This window comes from Lissotriton helveticus, chromosome 4_2 (assembly GCF_964261635.1).
Source record: "Lissotriton helveticus chromosome 4_2, aLisHel1.1, whole genome shotgun sequence".
Lineage (NCBI taxonomy): Eukaryota > Metazoa > Chordata > Amphibia > Caudata > Salamandridae > Lissotriton > Lissotriton helveticus.
This window is the reverse complement of record NC_136064.1, coordinates 128,000,776-128,008,566: the sequence shown is the minus strand read 5'-3', so window position 1 is coordinate 128,008,566 and position 7,791 is coordinate 128,000,776.

Here is a 7,791-nt window from a genome sequence, read left to right as displayed (position 1 = left end):
GTGCGCCGCATTGTAAAATGTTATGTTATGTTAAGACATTTTTTAAGCGCAACAGTTGCCCCAGCAAAGGGGTGTCCCAGCGCTACCAGATCCAGAGACAGAAGCGGAGGCTAGCCAGAAAACTTCAAGGGGGAAAACTATGGTGATGGGAAAAGAAAGGTTTTGATGGCCTTCCGGAAATCTAGCATATTCTCAATGCCACGGATGTAGATCGGCAGAGAGTTCCACAGTTTAGCTGCCAGCACCCGGAAAGAGCAGCCACCCATGCAGCATAGTTTGAAGCGTGGCACCTTCGCCAGATGTTGACCCAGCGAGCGCAGACTGCGCTGCGGAACATACCAGGTCAATAGAGGGCGTAGTTAGGCCGGGCTCTCAGTCTTAAGAATCTTAAAGGCCATCACCAGAGCTTTAAACTGAATCCGAGATCAAATCGGTAGCCAGTGTAGTTTTTTCATTGTAGCTCTAACTGAGCACCATCGAGGGAGCCCTTTCAGGGTTCTCACGGCCATATTTTGAACTCTTTGAAGTCGCAGGATCTCAGTTATATTAGCGCCCAGGAGCAACACGCTGGTATAGTCCAAGCGTGAGGATACCATGGCTTGTATGATGATCTGCCGCACCGTTGGTTCAAACTATTTCAGGATGGGTTTAAGGCCTCTCAACAGGCCCTTGCACGTAGCTGCCACTCTCTTAGTATGGGTCTGGAAAGTTAGTGAGGAGTCCATCCAGACTCCCAGGTTCTTAACAAGAGCCGTTGGTGTTGGCATTTCGCCCAGCGATGCCAGCCACCAGTGCTCAGTCCAGAGGGCGGTGTTCTTCCCTTCCAGCAAAACCTCGGTTTTGCTGGTATTGAGCTGCAAATAGTTGTCCGTCATCCACTGGGCAACAGCTGTCATTCCATCTCTAAACCTGGTAGCCAAAGCAGATGGCCCTTCGGATAAGGTGATGACGGACAAGGTGATGACCAGCTGGGTATCGTCTGCATACGATACCAGGGTGAGGCCCCACTTTTTTGCTACATCGGCCAGAGGTTGCACATAGAGATTGAAAAGAGATGGACTGAGTGCAGATCCTTGTGGGACCCCCTGACCGATAGGGTGAGGTTTAGAGATGAATGGTCGAGCCGAGATCCGAAAGGATCTCTCCTCAAGGAATGATCGAAACCACTCTAGGGCGGATCCTGTGATCCCTATCGCTTCCAGCCGAGACAAGAGGATGTCATGAGATACCGTGTCGAAGGCAGCACTGAGGTCTAATAAAATCAGTGCTGCACTCCGACCGGCGTCAAGAATCATCCTAAGATGTTCAGCTGTAGCAAGTAAGGCAGACTCGGTGCTGTGACCCGGCCTGAACCCGTTCTGAGACGGATCCAGGATATCATTGTTGTTCAAATAACGGGACAGCACGTCACTCACATGCGCTTCCGCAATCTTTGCCGCCCATGGAAGGAGAGAGATGGGCCTAAAACTTTCTGGCTTAGAAGGATCTAGAGAGGGATTTTTAATAATGGGGGAGACCCAAGCCTGTTTCCAGGCTCTAGGTACTTTAGCAGAGGAGAAAGATAGGTTAATGATGTCGCCAAGCGGCTGTTGGAAGTGCGCCAGGGACTTCAAAAATTGCGCCGGCCTCATCGGGTCCGCTGGGGAGCCCGATTTCACCTTCCTATAGAGCTTACCTAGCTCATCATCAGAGATCTTAGGGTTGGTTTCCAAAGTGGGGCCATCCACCCTAACTTCACCGGGGATTTGAGGGCCTAATACATACTGTGGGAAGGTCTTATAGATCTTTTGCACTTTTTCAATAAAAAAAAGTGGCTAGTTCCTCACAGTGCTGTATCGAGGATATTTTAGATGCTATAATTCTGGGGTTCTTTAGTTCTTGAAAAATTTTAAAGATGCGTTTAGTAGGGTTTGAGCTGGTTTGTATTTCCTCCGCATAAAATGAGGCCCGAGCAGAGCAAATTGCTTTGTGATACACCTTCATTTTAGCCAGGTAAATGGCTTTGTCCCCCTCCTTATAGTCTTTCCTCCATGACCGTTCGGCTCTCTTGCATTCCTTCCTCAATGCTCTTAGAGCCTCTTCGTACCATGGATTGGAGGTGGATCTACGTCCCTTTGTACATTTCATAGGTATACAGGCGTCCAAGCCTTACGTAATCCACTCACAGAAGGCCGTATCCAGATCTGCCATATTTTCCAGAGAGAGCCCTCCAAGAAATGCATGGAAGTCCTTTAGTTTAAGCTTATGCCAAGGTCTTTTCAGGACCCTCTTCGCCTCCTCCACCCTAAAAGGCGCCAAAATCTCCAAGCTGGCTCTTATCAGAGAGTGATCGGTCCAGCCCATAGGTTTCGGAATAACTAAGGACATTTCTGGAATGTTAGAGAACACTGGGTCGAGGGTATGACCAGCTAGGTGCGTAGCCCCTCTCACCAGCGGGTCCAGCTGTAAGGAAGCTAGGTCTGCCAGTAGACTGTGAATAGTTGGGTCCTGAGCCAGATCAAAGTGCAGGTTCAGGTCCCCAAGAATTGAAAAATTGGCAGACCTCACCACGACCGAGTTAGCTGTGTCTAAAAGAGCTTCAATGAACTTAGAGGCAGGCCCTGGTGGACGGTAGATATATAGTCCTGAGAGTTTAAAATGTGCATCGATAGTAATCTTAAAACGAGCACATTCCCCTCCACATATCTCTTCCTTAATGAAGGAGCAGGGGTACTGAGCTTTGTAGATTACCGCGATACCACCGCCTCTAGTATCCCTGTTTAGTGCCTTCATTAAGTAACCTGCCGGAAGAGTAAGATTAATTATCCCTGTCATGTCATCGTCTCGTAGCCACGTTTCGCATATAAAGAACACATCCGCAGATTCCTCAATAATGAGCGTCTGTACTTCTAGATAGTGTTTAACAAGTGATCTAACATTTAGCTGGAAGACCGATATCGATGCCAGAATTTCTGATTTTCTGTCCTGTCTCACTCGACCAGGAACGGGGGCTCTGAACTGGCAAACAGTGCAGTCCAAACAAGTTTCACCCAGCTGCATCACGGTCTCATACACCTCTCCCCCCCTGGGTTCAGAGATAGTAGTACCTCTCTTTCGTAGAGCGGGACGTCTGGTGTAACTCGACCAGCGGTCCTGGCGAGAGGCGATGACTTGGCGATGACGGGCGCAAACGGGCTTGCCTTTGGCGCGCCTTCGGCGCTGCGCCCGCCCGCTGCGCGGACGACTGATGGTTGCCATATATAGGGGAGGGAGGCGGCGGGGATCTCTCAACAACTAGACCGTCACCCCAGACTGGTCCACGTATGGTGCCTAGGTTCGCGGTGGCAGTGCGGAAGGGAGAAGCACCGTGTGGGGCAAGTGTAATTGTAACAGAATAACACAGTACAATACACAATTAAAAACTAGCACTTTTTAAAAAATTAGCATTCAATTTTCTAAAGTTACAAGTGAACTCCTTGCTTTCCTGGCTGTGCCTCAGGAAGCATCTGAACAATCTGGCTGGCAAAAATGGCACAGATGCGTCACGTGTCAGACTTAAAAGAATACTCCTTGCGTAACTGCACAGGAACAGAGATGCTGACTCCCGAATCCACCCAAGGCAACAAATCAGAGCTCCAATGATTTGAATCTCTAACCCGTTACCAGGAGGGGCAGGGGGAAAATGGATAAAATAACAAACAAGAAGAGACTTTCTTGGCTGGTTCCGCTCGTCAGTCCGACCCGCAAACCGCTACTGGCTTTGAACCCTGCAGGAAAAGATCTGGGTTAACTGTTGTTTGAAAACCTCCTCTACCTCCTACAGCTACTCCTCTCTGTTCTTCACCTACCATTAGTTCCCAAGAGTCTTGCCCTCTCTTCTATTTTTTCTTTTTTTTTGGCACTGGGTGGACTGAGTTCACTGGTATGTTGTATCTGTAATTTACAACAATTTATCGCTATTAGGTTCTTTTATTGCTTAGATAAACTCTCTTTTATTTCTAGTTTTAACTCTTAGCACTCACTTAATCTTCTGCCCTCCTGCGCTGTTATCCTAGGTGCCTCTTACTCTGCTATTTAGCCTTCCTGCAAAGTAATTCACATTACACAATGGGGTTACTATTTAATATACGCTTTTGGGCTTACTAATTTGGTTGTTAATTAATTCTGACTTACTTTTCGCTAAACTGTCGTTTTGTCTTGTATATTCTCTTCTCTTCTAATTAATTCTTGTCTTGTTTCCTCTTTTTAGGTAGAATAATGACAAGCTTCGGTTCTGAGGTTTTTAAGCTGGTTCCTAAGCTCTATTTACTCGTGTCAAGGTGAGTATTTCACAATTTCTCTTTACAGTTACTTGCATTTTTAAACATGAAGTTATTTCACTTATCTTCCTTATTTCCTTTCTTTCTTAGGTGCTTCTCAAGTGGTCTGTAGATTCCGGAAACACTTGTGCTATCTTCTCCTGACGAGACGCTGTTTCTGAGGTGACAGGTACGGTCGCCGTCAGTGCTCGCTGTTCTCGTGTCACACTCGCAACGGGAAATTTCTAACAACGCTCCAACTTGCTAAGCTGAGAACGGTCGCTCAGATAAATTATCACAGGGTATTAAAATGGGAGTTTCTATTAACAGAGATACCGTTTTTTCTAACAGACTTAAATTTCTACAACTCGGCTACTACGAAAATGCTTCCTCACCGGGACTGGTCGTCAGTGAAGTGCGCAGATCTCAGTTGGCACGCGCTTCACCTGGACTCGGCTGATGACAGGGGCTAACACTAGACAGCGAACACCAACTCCATTCTTGTGGCCTGTCTCCCACAGGGCTCAATCTGGCATGGCTATATCTCTGATGTAAGATTACAGATACCTGGGGTTTTCGGGTCCTGACAGTACCCCCCAACAAGGTAGATCCTCTCCCCCTTGGTTTTGCAGGGAATCGTTGATGAAAAGATTGGACTAATCTTGGAGCATGAACATCTTCTTCTCGCTCCCAAGAACATTCCTCTGGACCATATCCTTTCCAATCCACTAAGTAGTATAATTGTCCTTTGGAACATTTTGAATCTAGTATTTCCTTGACTTCCTACTCTGTTCCAGTTTCTAAATAGAGAGGCTTAGGAGGTAATGTTTTTCGCAAATTTATTGGGGCCTTCTTTAACAGTGAGACATGGAAGACTGGATGAATCTTAAGTGTTGATGGCAAGATAAGTCGATAAGTCACCTGATTAATCTTTTTCTCTATCGGATAAGGACCAGTGAAACAAGGCTGTAATTTTCCGTACCCCTTCAACCTCAGATTCTTAGTGCTTAACCAGACCTTATCCCCTTTTTCCAACAAAGGACCTTCTCGTCTTTTCTTGTCAGCATAGTTCTTATATTTTTCTTTGGCCTTCCCTAGACTCTCTACAGCTTCTTGGTGAATTTGTTCTAGATGTGACACTGCATCCTTAACTGCTGGAACTGTGATGTCAATTTGTCTGAGGGTTGAATTTGGATGTCTTCCATAGTTCATATGTTATGTTATGTTATCTTATGTTATGTTAAAATGACTTTTGTAGAGCGCACGGCTACTCAAAAAGAGTGTCCCTGCGCTTTTAATTAAATAAGGCTGCAGTAAACTAACATAACACATTAAAAAGAGAGAATCACAGATAAAAAGAAAACAACAAACACAGGGGGCCTACGGGGAGAATAACCACGTTTTAAGGTCCTTTCTGAAGGCTAATAAGCTAGTGGCTCCCCGAAGTGGCAGGGGCAGAGAGTTCCACAGTTGGGGCGCCAGTAATCCAAAGGAGCGACCTCCCAAGCGTGCTCGCTTCACTCGTGGAACAGTCACCAGAAATAAGGATTCTGATCTCAGAGAGCGAGCCGGTTGGTAAAAGGTAAGTCTCCTTTGGAGGTACTTAGCCCCCGTTACATGGAGGGCCTTGTATGTCAGAGACAGAGCCTTAAAGGCGATTCGCTTACGGATTGGGAGCCAGTGCAAAGTCCGGAGCAAGCCCGCAGCACTGGCACGTCTGTTCAATCCGTAGATTGCTCGTGCCGCAGCGTTCTGCACAACTTGCAGCCGCTGTAACAGGTACTCTGGCAGGCCCTGGTATAGAACGTTAGAATAATCCAACCTGGAGCCTATCAGGGCCTGCACAGTCAGCTTCCTGTGCTCCTCCGATAATAGGGGAAGAAACCTCCGTAGCATCCTAAGGAGGCCGAAACACATACCCGACACCCCGAGAATCTGGGCCTTCATTGTTAGCCCCGTGTCCATCTTAACACCCAAGCTCTTAGCCAGTTGGGATGAACACGTAGGGGGGGACATATTAATAGGCCACCAAGCCTGCCAATCTGGTTCCATATCGCACCCAAAGAAGAGTACCTCAGACTTATCGGGATTGCACTTGAGGCTGTGTAGATGGAACCATTGAAACACAGCCCCAAGGCAATCCCGGATACTCTCCCCCTCAAAATCTCCTCCTCTCTTACACGAGAAGAGGAGCTGGGTATCGTCGGCATAAGATACGATCCGGGCCCCAAACGACTCCGCCAATGCCGCCAAATGGGTCATGAAGATATTAAAGAGGGTCGGGCTCAAGATAGAGCCCTGAGGGACCCCGACACCCAAAGGCGGCATCACGGCGGAATCTGGAGCGGCCCAGACCGTTTGCCGGCGGCCAGCTAGAAAGGAAGAAAAAAAGCTGAACACTGTTCCCCGAAGTCCTATCTCATGGAGTCTTGTGAGAAGACCATCATGGGGAACGGTGTCAAAAGCCGCCGATAAGTCCAACATCACCAGCATGGCTTTGCCCCCTGAATCCAAGATCCCCTTGATTGTTTCGGAGACCTCAAGGAGCGCAGTCTCCGTACTGAGACTCGGGCGAAAACCTGACTGGGTGGCATGCAGAATCTCATTCGACTCTAGAAAATTGGAGAGCACCGTCTGCACGTGCTTCTCAACAACCTTCGTAAGAGCCGGCAGCAGAGAGATAGGCCGATAGTTAGCAGGTGCCTTAGGGTCCAGGCCAGGCTTCTTAAGCAGCGGGATGACCATCGCCTGCTTCCAAGCCTGCGGAACCACTCCCTGACTCAACGAGAGATTCAGCAACGGATTAGCCAATGGATTATTAACCTCAGCCAGTTTCGCCAGATTCTTAGCAGGGCAAGGGTCCAGGGGCGAGCCAGACTTCAAGTTACTCATAAGTGCTAAGGAAACGGGCGCCAAGATAGGTGGAAATGCGCCCAATGTGGGGCCAGGCAAAGCCGGGGGCGATCGAATGGCCTCCATGACAGTCCGCTCCTCGGGAATAATCGCCGGGAAAGAAGCCTGTATAAGTTGGATCTTGCTGGTAAAAAAACCAGCAAGATCCGCAGCCCACGAATCAGAGGGCCTCTCCTCAGCAGTGTTTATCCGTGGCGATGTAAACTCCCTCACTATAGAGAAGATCTCCTTGCAGGAGTTGGAGGCAGCATCAATCCTCCCTGCCAGGTAGGTTTTCTTACCTAGGCGGATGTCTCGGTGATACTCCTTGACCATGTTCTTAAAAGCCACCTTCGCCTCCACATCATATTTTAGCCGCCAAGCTCTTTCAGCTACCTTGCACTGCTGCCGCTTAGCCGACAGTGCAGCGGTAAACCAAGGGGCGGAGTCTCGTTTAGGAGTAAGACGGGGGACTAGTTCCGGGGCCAGGTCATTAAGCCTATCAGCCAGCCACACCTGCAAGGACTCCAAATCCTTCGTCAGATCTCCGGAGAGAGGACAGGGATGATCCAGAGCTGCCTGAGCCAACATCTCAGGGGTCACTCGATGGTACGCCCTATGG